This window comes from Tympanuchus pallidicinctus, unplaced genomic scaffold, assembly GCF_026119805.1.
Source record: "Tympanuchus pallidicinctus isolate F22 unplaced genomic scaffold, pur_lepc_1.0 scaffold3, whole genome shotgun sequence".
In the NCBI taxonomy this organism is placed as follows: domain Eukaryota; kingdom Metazoa; phylum Chordata; class Aves; order Galliformes; family Phasianidae; genus Tympanuchus; species Tympanuchus pallidicinctus.
In genome coordinates, this window is record NW_026294747.1 from 64895036 (window position 1) to 64908693 (window position 13658).

The window sequence follows — 13658 nt, forward strand, 5'->3', positions numbered from 1 at the left end:
CTGCAGATCTGTTCTGCATCCACCTCTCATGAGCTGGATGAATCCTGCAATTTCCTTGTTATTTGCATGCCAATGCAGGAAGAACACAGAGGGCAGAGTTAAGATTTGCTGTGAGTTAGGGATTTGTGAGAATGCCAGATTCGGAGATGCTCCAAAGGGCAGATCAAGGGTGCTGACACAAAGGTTAAACAAACAAAAATAAAAGCCTTTGCACCAAACCCTGCAAACAAAAACCACCCAGCTGACTTCAGCTCTGAGATGCGAGCACAACGATTATAAAAATACATACTTTGCTATTTCAGACAGAAATCTAAATAAAGCTTTTCCTGCTCTTCTTGTCTCAGATGCTAACAAAATTAATGGCTGCTTTTTTTTTTTTTTTTTGGCCAACGATTCATTAGCCTCTTTAAGGAGCCTGCTCCTTAAACCTTCATAAAAACAAGTCAAAATCCTCCCCAAGATCTCAACTACAGTCAGGTTTTGCTTCTCTCCAGGCTGGTGTGAGATTATAATGCTTCTCAAGGTGTTCCCTTCCTCATAATGAAGCTCCATCTGTTCTACAGATGGTAAAGATCACAAGAACCAGCATTAAATATCCCTCCCCCACTAGAATTTTTACCTTATGGTAATGCTGCTTTTTGTTTTCTCTGGCTTTCCCAGGAGCAGAGGAGCGTGCTACAGAGCACAGGGACTCATCTATTGCCCCAGCCAGCCCAGGCAATGGTGGCTGCCTCTGCATGAAGAGCATTTCACAGATTTTGGCTAGGACTGAGCCAGAGGAAGAGCTTTCTGACTGATTTTTTCAGGAAAACTCCGTGCCCTTGAAATCACCAGCTGTATTTTTCATCCCATCATCTCTCAGCTACTAGCCCCAGCTTTGCCCCTGGTAGACAAATCTCTACACTTTTCTTCTACGTCTTGCTCCCACGTTTTTGCTTCCAGGGCAAATAGAAATCTGTTGCAGCAAAGACTTATGCTTTGAGGCACACCAAAAATTCAAGAGGTCAGGTCCCAAAGGATGGGAAATAAATTTATAGGTATTTGCTACTCATTTCTGGCTCTTTTTCTTCAGATATCTGCATGAGATTTTGAGCCTATGAAGTACTCAGTGGGGGTGAGCTCCTGGGTACACTGCCAGCCTCTGAATGTTGGCCTCCTCTGGTATAACCTCGCTGAGCATCAGAAACCAAAACACAAAATGGAGCCACCTTTGATGATCTTCCTCTCCATCCATAATCAAAATAATTAGATTCACTTAACTAAACAAGTTTTAGTTCTACAACAGGATAAGCACATTGGATCTTTAGACAATCCTCTAAGGCCGCTGGCAATGGACTAACTCCATTTATGTGGTTTAACATTTGCCTAACAGAAAGCACTGCTACTTTTCTCTTCTTGACAGGTAGATAATCCTAAGAGGTCTGACAACCGTATTAACATCCAAACCACAAACGACGGGTAATATGAAAAGCTGGATTTTCTGACATACAACCTTTACATCTGCTTTCTACATCAGAGCCAGAATTAGTTCTACTGTTGTGTTTGTATTAAATATGTGGATTAATGGAGCTCAGCGAGAGTGCTGAATAAGCTCTTCCCATCTCCAGTGGCTTTGGATTGCATCTTTCCATGGAGAGACAAATGTGCAGCTTGTTACATTCTGTGTTTTGCACTTGGAAAAACTGTGGCTTGGTGCTAAATCAACAGCTGCTTGTTCAGAAGAAGGGATTCCAAAATTCTATTAGGACTAAGCAAATTTGGGCTGGGGGTGCTAACAAGGGCTGCAATCCTACAAGGAATCATTTTGGTGGTGTCAGTTCAGACCATAGCCCACCAATACAGCCGTTGCTCAAAGAGAACTGACCCCTCTCATGCATGCCAAAAGCCCAGAGTCCTGATCCAGGAAGATTTGATGGCATCTGCAAACCCAAACAATAAGATATGTTGCTCCAGTATCCTGGCTCAGTCACTGCTCAGGTAATTACATCCCACTTATCTAAATTTCTTCCCCAGTTTTCCCTGGCATTTAGTAATTTTCTTCACTTCCCTTCCAAAACAGCAGTTTAACAGTCCAGCTGGCTGCTGAATAGTCACCATCCTTTGAATGATGGCTAAATGTCTCTTCTGTGCATAATTATGTGCACTTTGCAAGGCACCTTGGGACCTTATGAATTGGGTGAAGGAGAGAAGCGATATACAAAGTGATGGGTTTTGTTTTCATTTTTATTGGTCTCACAACTGGGAGCACTGTTGGCACAAGATCTTAGAAGCTGAGAACAGGTAAAAGCAGCTTTTCCCTAAATTAATAACTCTACGGAAATAAAGCCCAAATCACAATAAGTTTTTCCATACAATTCCCTCCGGCAAATACTTTGTTGAAGTAATAATTTCAGCAAGAGTGGGACCCAGATGAGCTCCAAGTCTCAGAAAATACACGTGTGCCCACAACAGAGGTGCACACAGACAAGTTTCATGGAAGCCACTGCACAGGGCTGGGTCCAACATCAACCAGATTGAGCCCAGAGGTTCTCCATGCTCTGAGTGGGCTGAATAGGGCATCACAGATGAGTGTTTGACATTGCATCTGGCTGCAGCTTTTGGTGCCTAAATTAGGGCCGTGGAAGGGTTTGCAGTGATGTCACCCCTTGGGCTGTTTTCACAGAGCTGGACATAGAGGAACCGAGCTGATGGGAAAAGGCAGGTGGGAGAAAACACGGCTTCCATGTTTTCCACTGCAAAGTTAAGCCTGCAGATCCCTGTTCTTCAGGTTACAGCAAAACTGAGGTGATGGGCCCTCATTTTCCTTCTTCTAAAAACAGACAAGTGTACAGGAATTATGGGATCAGGGGAGAAAGCAACAGGGGGTTTGGTTTTGTTGTTCAACATTTGGGAAGAGGAGATCTGCATCGTCATGACTCATTCCCTAAAAATACCTGTCTCTCTCCATTGACTGCACAGGGAGCCCAGGGTGACCAGCTTGATGTAGAAGTGAGCCATGGAGATATCTGAAATTAGACGAAGTGAATCCCATCTCTCAAGCCAGTCTGGGTAGGAGGTAGTGTGGGACGGTGCAATGCAAGAGTCTACATGTGAGCTGGAAGTCTGCACTCCCACTGCCGGCGCTGGGGATCTAGTCAACATGGTCGGCAGAGCCCAGGAAGCAATGTGTCTCACTGTAAAGCAGACTCCTACGTTTGGTCAGTGAATCACTCTCTATACGCCTACATTTCAGTGAGATGGATCCTATCCCTGAAGTTAAGAGAGATGAATCTCACCCTGAAGTCCTTCTCCTCCTTTTTGTATCTGCTACTAAAGTTTCCAATGTGCTATTACACGAAATCAATTGCTCAAGCTAGCCATCACTCCACCTTCCCTCCATCCCCAACAGAACCATAACAAACTAACACATTTTCATGTTCATTTTCCAAACTTCATTTCCAAACTCGAAGTAAAATCTTCCAACATTTCTCAGCTTCCATCAAGCCCTTCAGTGTCTACATACCTCACCAGCACATTTCTTCTTCCTCCAGTGTCCAAATAAAGCTCTTGCAGCTCTCCATTATTGCAAACAGATCTGGGTATCCCTTAGGCTGCAATGAAAATATTGCATATTATTCCACCATTTTTATCCTTTTTTTCCCACTTGCTGTGCAACAATACAAATGTAGTTTCTGTCAATACTAGTGCCAATGCGTTCTCAAATAACTGCATGTCAGGTGCACAAATTACAGGACTAACAGAGGCTGTGATTACATTTCGTGTATGGGTTCTCAAGGCATATGATAATGAATATTAATAGAAACTATTTCTCCAGTAAATGATTGTTTTCTCAATAGTTGATATAAATAAAACCACTTGGATAGGAAACAGATTTTTTGATGTCTCTATCACAAATGCAATGATGTATTTCCACAAGAAAAGGCACACCTGCCAGTATACACTAGTAGAAATGTAAATATTTGCAATTTTTGTAGTAATTAAACCCAATCCTCCAAGGCCCATCTCACAGCATCAGAAGACAGAATGTAGGTTCATAAGCTAACAAAGAATGAATGAAGTATCACAAAACCAGATGGAATCAAAATTAAAACTCAGAAATCAATCAGAGAAGGCAGGGTCTGTCTCTCCAAACTTCAGATACTTGTAAATGGATGGCTGCAGGTGAGTTAGTCACTCTGCCAGTCATTCCCACATGTCTCAATGGAGACAAACAGGCACCTAAGGCACAATTCTCTCATCCACTTTAAGTATCTAAATTTGGATGAAATGAATCACTGTCTCCCTGGACTAGATCTCCACTGTCTGCAGAGGGAGCTAAGGGAGACTAGCTGAGATTCAGGCACTTAGATGAACACAGGCATAATAACCTACCTTAAAAACATAGTTTGTAAAAAAAGTGCACAGAAAACAACTGTTACCCATTTAAAAGAAGGGAAGAATTATAGATCCCAAACTATTTATCGGAGAGGCTGTGTAACAATGAACAACATCTTTTATTCCATTGTGATAGAGGGCAGTGGACCCGTGCTCTCTTCTGCATTGCTTCATTTGCCAGCTAAATCTCACCTAAGGATGGAGTTACGGGTAGTGGGCAACAACAGCAACTCCACAAGGAGAGCAGAAGAAAAAGTCTTGAAGGGAAGACAAGGCAAGGAAGAGCAAAGGAGGAAAAAGGGACTGAAAAAGGAAAGGAAATGGGAAGGGAAAGGGAATTTGCCTATAAATATTAGTGCTTTTCTCCTGAAATGGAAGTCTTCTTTGGGAAGCAGATGTTATCCCTAAAGAGTTGTGTTTACTGAAATACACACACACAAAAAAAAAAAGAAAGAAAAAAAAAAAGAGGAAAACAAGAAGAGTTTTGGCAGATTATTCTGACTTCCTACAGTCTATTTGCAGTCAAATCTGTGGGAAGTGGACGGGAGACTTGAGGGAATATCTGCAGAAATTCATTCCAAGGTGATCAAAGGGAGCTTTACCCATGAATTTACTGTCCTACTGACTTATTTTTTCAGAAATCCTAGACACCTGGAGAGGTGTTAAAAAGATGAAAGGGAAAAAAAAAAAGATCAACAACATTCTGCTCTTCAAAATTTCAACCTATTCCATCCTCCAAACCTCACTTCAACACCTCTTGAAAAACTGGAACACATTGAAAGAAAAGAAAAAGCTGTAACAGATCCATGAGCTTTTATACTATTTATACTTGTTTGCTATGGATTTTTTACATACAGCTAATGGCTCTGCTAAGCCACATGTGTTCTCCTCATCCTCTCTGTGCAACTTCATCCTCTTTCTTTCTTTCTTTCTCTGCAGCATTTTCTCTACCCCATTTTCAATTAGGCCTTAATCTCTTCAAAGCAGGATTCTCCTATTTGGATTTAGGTGAGCAGGAGAGACTTCAGTCATAGCTGAAGCCCTGAGGTGCTATCCTGATACAGATGAATAAGGATCGGAAGGGAGAGCGAGGCTGATGTTTTCCAAAAGGATTCAAGGAGCTCAGGTAACCTTCCCTTAAACCACTTTAGCTTTATGAGCAAAGAAGCAGAGCACCACAGTCCTAGTTTTGACAAGATACTTAAGCATGTGTTTAGATAACATCTTGGAGTTAATGGGATTAATCAGAGGTGGTGTACATTGGGCCATATAAAACATGCATTTCTAGATATCACTTAAAATGTCCCAAATATGAGCCTTTCTGAGGGAAAACTTTTCCATCACGTATCTTTTTGTTGCATCAGGCGAAAAAACCCCACTCCTGAACTTTTAAATCTAAAGTGCCTTTCACAGTCATCATCAACTTTTCATAGAGTAGTAAATGAGACAAAAGATATAGCAAAGATCCCAATACAGCAAAGCCATCATTATAGGAAATATTTGTCCCAGCCCTACTCGTGCCAACAAGCACTGTCCTGTGCTTTCGGTTCCTTGTCCACAAGACTGATCATTCATAGCTCACACTGACATGACCCAGTCCCTCAAAAATAAAGCAGTTTATGGTTATTTTCTCCTAAAGACAGCGACAGTAGCACAGTTAAAGTCCTTAGCAGGAGCCAAGTTCCTTCCCTGGAGTTCAGGGATAAGTATCCCTGCACACTGGGTGAATGGCTTGAAAATATCTACATTTCAAAAATTCAAGCTTCATGGGTCAAAAAATGTCTTTATCATGCAGCCTGTTGGTGAATGTGTTCAGGCATAGGCAAGGCTCTTGGGGTTCTGGGCTGTTTTCAGTCATGCTTATGTCACTGATAGTAGAAGACATTCCTTAAAAACACAGAAATGACTGAGCAGGAGCCCATGCTTCAGTGCTAGTGTCTTTTTTCCATCTGAACTGTGAAAAAAAAAACCAAGAAAAAAAGCACAAGAGCAATAGAAAAGTGAGCAAGCCAAGAGGAAAATTCAGCCCCATTTCTACAGCGTTTAAGTGAAAGATTCAATGAATGCATTGCTTTAGGTTGGAAAGAGAGGATTTCAGCGCTACCATTAGCCTCTGTCAATGGTCTGAGACACACAGCTGAACTTCACACACAGCTCAGTCCTACTGCTGTTTAACTGCCAATACAAAAGATACTATCTCTACTGAAGCATGAACCCAAAGCTTAGATTTTCAGGAAATTGGCAGGCAAAGCAGTGGGAGGAGGCAAAAAAACAACAGCACCCAAAACATCTTGTTTGCTAAATCTGTTGGTGGAAGCGGTAATGCAAGGGCTGAACCCACCAAAAGCCTTGCTGGAAGTTGTGCAGTCACTTCTCACCAGGCTGAGCTCAAGACTGTATGGTCTGTCCTGTGAAAAGTAGATGAGAAATCCAAAAATAAAATAGCTGACTGTAAGTTGCGATCAGCACACCATACATATGTAAATTGTTGCTGACCCTGAGAAAAGCTGCCTCTGCATTATGATAAGGTCTGAAACCTGATTGAAATGTTTCATAAAGGGCATTATTTTGGAGGTGATCCTTAAACGAGCAGAGCAGGAAAATCATCACTGTCTTCCCTCAGTAGTCAGAAAAATAGGTTACCAATGAGAGGGACTTTAGCCAAATTATTTTCTTTGAATTTCAACTGGTGCTGGATTTTCTGTATCTCAGAGTCCTCTTTAATGACAGCATAGTTCTGGGACACAATTACATAATTATTACTGTATTGATAACGTGCAAGCATCTCCTGGCCTTACTGCCCCTGCAGCTCTAATCTAGATCATAAAGCCCTCTCATAATTGCAATATTAATCATACCAGAGTCTGCTGGATGCAGTATTGCATCACTGTCCCTTCCTGGGTCCTTTTAACATCAGCAAGGTGATGACACTGACCATCTCCACAAACATATGCATTCAGGCCATTAGTATTTTTACCTAGTTATAAGGATAGCTGAAACAATGGACATCCTCAGAGTTCTTCCCACATTGCTCAGCTACAAAAGGGTCTTTTCTATTTTTTTAAAGAAGTGTGAGGATTTTCCAGAATTTAGAAGCCCCACCAGTTTCAGTTTTGCTGTGAACATGCCAAGCTGACAGCTGGAAGGGCTTCCTATCTGCTTCACATGTGAACTAACTGTGCTCATGGAGGTTGGAGGAGAAAGGGGAAAGCTCAGTGTTCAGAGATGCTCTCTTTATGCTGGTACCTCTGCACTTTAGCTGCTCAGACACATTCAGATCAGACCGATCTTCATTGAGTGTCTTTCTCTTCACTCCTAGCACTTCAAATCTTTGGCTCAGCCATGTCTTTGCTGCTTTGTCAACAACCCTGCCCATCTGACAGGCTGTAGATGTCTCAGCTGCCTTGTTCACGACAATCTTCTGAGCTTCCCTTGCTGTAGTTGTGTTGTACTTCATGCTGGGCCATGTATCCCTCAACAGTGGTGGACTTCAGCTATCTTCTTTCAAAAGTCTGATATATGCTGTGGAATGGACCACTTGGCACAGGGAAGTGTGGCCAGATATCAAAGGTCATTCCACAGTTTATAAGCAGTGACTCTTCTTGTAGCATAGCCATCCACCATCACCTGGAAAGCCCTGAGGAACCCACTGTTTCCATCTGCTGACTCACTGACGCTTCTGCCTATCTTCCATTATATGATTTTATTGGTGAGGCACTGGAGCAGGTTACCCAGAGAAGCTGTGAATGTCCCCTCTCTGGAGGCATTTAAGGCCAGGTTAGATGGAGCCTTGGGCAGCCTGATCTGGTGTGTGGCAACCAGCCTAAAGTAGGGGGCTTGGAACTGGGTGGTCCCTTCCAACCCAAGCCATTCTATGATTCTATGATTCTATGATTCTATGATTCTATGATTCTATGATTCTGTGATTCTATGATTCTATGATTCTGTGATTCTATGATTCTATGATTCTGTGATTCTATGTTCTGAAAACGCTCTTTTGAAGGAGCTTTATCCTCCACTCCAGGCACTGTTAAAATGTTGCTATGTGCCGACCTCTGAGTGCTTGTATGCTGCTCTAAATAAGTAATCTTTCTTAAATTAGCCTTGTAGCTTCCCCTCCAACACCTCTCCAGGTACATCTTCTTCCTTCCCATTTCCCACCTACAAAGCAAGAACGTTCCTGATTTAGTCTTCTCTGTGTTTCTGCCTGTGGGAGTGTTTGTAGAGCTTACAAATGGAAAAGACAACTCCAAGATATGAGCACACCTACTCCTCTTTCTAGCCAAGACTGCTGGAGGAGAAGAAAGTTGTTTTCAGGTTCATCTTGGGGCAGGCAGGTCTGACTTTTGTCTCCTGATCAGAACAAGGGCAGAGGGACCTGTTGGGCATGCAGAGCTTTTCTCTCAGCATTTCAGAGAGACTGGCTGCTCTTAATCAGTTCTGTCTCCTGCCTAAGCCCTTTGTAGCTAAACTGCTACCCAATATTTTGGTCATTGTTTAATGCTATTTTTCATCTGTTTGTGAAGTTATAGAAAGATGTGCATCAGGAATCTGCCATTGCACGATCTGTGGTGAAGAACTCCCTCTGGTAACCCGGGTACAAGTAAACCAAGTCTTCATCTCTGCCTTAGCTGATGCTCTAAACAATCATTTCCAGACACCATCAGACTGAGACCTGCACCTGCCTTTAGACAGGAATCAGACACACAGTCTATGAATTTATATGGGGAACAAAGAGAAAAAACTTCCAAATAACGTGCTCACAGTAAAATGACCCACAGAAATTTCAAATGAGAGAATTTGGGGTGGAACATAGCTTAAAATTAGTTTTTATATGAGTAGCACTGGGGTAGTAGACATTTAACACCCACAAAAATTTAAAGGATTATTTTTTTATCCATTGGAAGAAACCTATACCACAAGCAAAATTGAAACAGATTGAAATTTACAGGATGATGAAAGTGAGATGTTTAAATTGGATTAAAATCACCAAAATGCTTGAAGAGTTATACAAGATGTATAATAGGGCATAAAAAGATCTGAATTTTGATGTTTGTGTTAAATAATATGAGACTGGAGTCTTGATAGAATTTCTTTTTTTAAATTCAATATTTTGTTCACAAATGTACCTATAGTTGATGCATGGAATCCTGTGATATTATTCATCTCCATTATACATCATAGGTAAGAATATTTGAGCTTCTTTAACCTTGGCTTCAGGTAACTACCCAGACTCTCAATCTGAGACTGTTTTCTTTATTACCTCCAGTTAGACATATTACACATATTGCTATTCTCATTAACAAACAGTGGTTTCCCTGTACATTACTTCAACGGCCAACTATTTTTATAATTACCTTGCAAATTTTAGCTTGAAGTAACATTCTCCTGTCTAAAGCTGTTTTAACAAATTCAGCCCCTTCAGCTTAATCTGAGTGAAAATCCATTGAAATCAGTGGAAAGTCTTCCATGGACTTCAAGGGATTTTGGACCAGTTCCTATGCATATGCCATAATTACTATGTAGAAAGACTCCTACTTGTAATCTCATCCATGGGTGAACAGTATCATTGTTTAGGATGCTAACTCCGTATACCATTAATCTAAGCCAATGCTTTTCATTAAAATGTTCTGCTTTTCATTTCTTAGACTTCTGGTTGAATAAGAAGAGGTTTTCCATACTAAGTGTTGCCTCAGGTCAATTCCCTTCAATATAATCAAAAGCAGTCCAGACTTTTCTGAAAACACACCTGGGAAAAAGGGGGGAAAGAGTCCAGTATACTAATATTAAATATTCCAACACTCCACACTACTCCTTTCCTTGGGAAGACTGACTTCACACTTGGGAAGAAAGGTGGCATTTTTCATAGCATTTTTTTCATTTTACAATTTCTTGAGATTTTTTAGATATTCTATTTTTTATTAATTTGGTATTTCAATGCTCTTTATATAGCTGCAGATTGTGGAAGAGACATAAAATACCATTTTCTCAGTCAAGAGTCTTTTCTTTTCTTTGTGCTTTGTTTATTTAACTCCTGTTAAATCTAACCATCTAAGTCTAAATCTAAGTCTAATTGGATCACAAAATTGGCAAATACTGTGATCTCTGTGACCCAAATTAGCAGCACAGGCTATGTGTCAGGTAAGCCTGTGAATGCTCTGGAGTCTTTTCTCTTCCCAGGGACGGGGCTGCATGTCTTTAAAAGCACTCAGAGTGCTGGTATTTTGGTATTTCTATCAAAAGTTCAGGCTGCCATTCTGTGAGGAGAAAGCAGAAAGTAAAATGTCTAGAGAGCTGCACTTGAGATTGCTAAAGAGCAAACAACGTATTCTGATACCTCTTTGGTTTTGGTCTAGACATTGGTGAAGTTCTTGTTTCTATATTTGTGTGGTAGCATGGCTATCATTGTCTTTCCTATATTGAACCTTTGCATCAAGGTTTAGCTATGACTACCATTTTCCTATGATATGAGGGCTGGACAGAGAAAGCGTCATGGAAGCTACACTACATACTGCAGGAAGGCTTACAGATAGAGTGATACCTCCACGTTCACCTGATAGGAGCAGGAGACATAGGAAAAACAAGAAGTGACCAAAGCATGGCATTTTGCCTTGTCTCTCAAGACCATTTGCATCTCAGCAGTAAAAAAAACACCAGACCTCCTTGCAGACACACACAGTGCCATAGGACTGCGAGGGAGAGGCAGAAAGTTACGGGTCTGAATGGACATTCGTTCTGTTCCCACTAAGATGAATCTAAGCAGCTTGTTTGACAATGGATCATCTGTTCATCACCCTGCAGCCTCAGGAACAGCATTCAAATGCAAAGGATTACAGAGGTTCAGCGGGATTTTCGCAACTCATATTTTTATCCCGCTGGTAAATTACCACAGAAAAGCTTGAAGGAGAAGAATAACTCTGATTCTGGGACCAAAACTCCTCATCTCCATAAGCTCCACATCCACAACTGAGCCCTTGCTGAGCTGACAGTCCAAGCAGTACAACTGTACCGCTACCTCTATACCAATCAATTACTTTGCAAAGCATACAGAGAGCGTATAGCTCTGTATAAAGCTTAACCATTCCCCGCTGTGTGGTGCTGAATATGTCAAAAGAAAGAAACAAAGGAAGATAAGAGAATTCCACTCCAACTGCAAAAATGTTTATTGCTGCTATTGTTTCAGAGCTCTGCACCCAGTGCGAGACAATTCCTCTCTCATTAAGTCATGATGAATGATAGATATGGCCAGCGGCTAAGACTAGTCCTTAGATTAAATGTGAGAAATCTCTCTCTACCACCAAGCAGGTGAGATCATTTCTTTTTCCCATTATACTGGTTTCTTCTCTCCGTTTCTGAATAACACAGCATGACTTGATAGTTTCTGCCTCTAAACTATTGGCGTATATTTGCTTTGAGGGGGACCTCCTAAAGTGTGAAGAATGGGCCAAAGAGTTCCTAACTACTCACAGTGAGCGTAGCCATTAGGCTGGAGTCAATTTAGTGCTTAACCCTTTGTTGAAGAATTAGGGGACTCAGTGAGATCTTGTGGGATTTTCTTCTGGAAACACAAGAAGGTGGCTTTCCTGTTCTCTGATCATCTACTGTCTCTCTTGATGTCCACATGTTCTCTGAATTAGTTGCTTGTTCTTCTTTAAGAGCTTCTCTTTGCACATCTCTAGGTTAAAGAACTACTTATAGCTTCTCTGTTGGAGACAAGGAATCACTTGTGAGGGCTTGGATAGAAAGGAGAACGTAATTTTTTTCCCGGTACTATTCCTGGATTTATTTTGACCACAAGAAAGCTGCTCTGTCATTGTAATTCTCTCTCCATTCTTTCATAACCTTACCCTGTGCAAATTTCTACATTCAAGTTTCTACCTGTGAATTCAACTAAGTTGCATAATGTTGGATCGGAGTCTTAAAATTGCAAGGGAACATCTACACAGCAAATCAGAAGGGGGCTATGGAGGAAACCCAGGAGCTGGACCTTTAATCACCTATGTTGTTAACTTCCTTCTGTCTTGATAGTGGTGTACAGCCAGGCCTTAGCAGATACAAGTCCTGGGACTTTTTCTTTTTTACTCTTACTTGGAAAAAATACATATATATATCTCCCATATGCCACAAGCTCTCATGCAAGTGTTGCAAAGCAGCCTTAAATGCCTGACCTGAAGGTATAAGCCTGGATTGTTCACAAGTGATAAAACAGAGTTGAAGGCTAAAGGACAAATTCTGAGGCCTCGTGTTATTTGAATAAAACAACTTTTTAATTAAAAATACCTCACAGGATCTTGGAGAGGAATCCGAGTTGCAGAACTTTGGTCTGGATTCCAAACTCTCTAACAGTTCCAGGATATTTATTCCTGTTCAGAATTTTGGCTTAATTCATTGGTGGGAATGAATTTTGGATCTAACTTCAGACTGTGCTATCGTAAATCCAAAAGAACTGGATGTTCTCATCCAGGAATTCATTTTTTTTTTCCTTTAAAATGTGATTCACTCAGCATGACTAAGGGCATGTCCACATAGATGGGTGACCAACTTCTTTCCATTCGCCCTACAGGCCAGCTCTTTTCCAGGGATCATATAGCCACCTTGGCACGGGACTGCATGTTGGTCAGTAAGAGCACCCACAGTCAGTCCTCACAGTAAGTGCTGTGAAATGAACAGTAACATTTTCCTCCTTTTAGATCTGACTCTAATACAGTGATTAAAACTCAACTAGTGCAGAAATTTATCAGAATAAATAAATTTTCTCACTTAGTTATCCAAGCCAAAATTAGATGTGTTTTTGACAAAGAATTTTTAGCTTGATTTCTTGTTTCTGAAGGTTTTATGTCTTTAAAATCCATAATATTTGATCCGAATTTTTATCCGAAAGTTCATCAGTCTTATAAAAATCAGACTAGTTGTAGCTGAATATGTTTAGACTTCAGAGGTCTGCCAGTGGAAACTGATGTTTGAAAATCTTGGTCTTACCTGAAAGTAAGCTTCATGGCATGCGTAATCTGAAATGTCATGTTTTGTGTTGGGTGGGTCATTACAGCATTCATTTTCCTTCTTAATTGTAACTTATGCAAATATCTTCCACATTTTGATTGGAAAAGTCTTTGAGAACCATTTCTGACAATTTTGTGCTGGAAAAAATACATTTGGTATTGTTTCAAAACAAAACTGCTATTTATAAATTAATTTGGTTGCTTTCACATTATTTGACGACAACTCGTTAGCAGCAGTAGTTTATAGCTGTCATATAATGGGGTCACAGCACAATTATCAAAGTG

The 13658-nt window shown here is 40.8% G+C and overlaps 1 long non-coding RNA gene across 1 annotated transcript in view; it reads right to left on the bottom strand.

Annotated features, from left to right (window-relative positions):
* Positions 1-2159: 2159 nt before the first annotated feature.
* The window catches only part of LOC128085567 (uncharacterized), a 53232-nt gene continuing 41733 nt past the window's right edge, over positions 2160-13658 (bottom strand). Inside the window, exon 3 of the long non-coding RNA XR_008209015.1 lies at positions 2160-3590. This is a non-coding gene — a long non-coding RNA (uncharacterized LOC128085567). The remainder of the gene's footprint in view (positions 3591-13658) is intronic.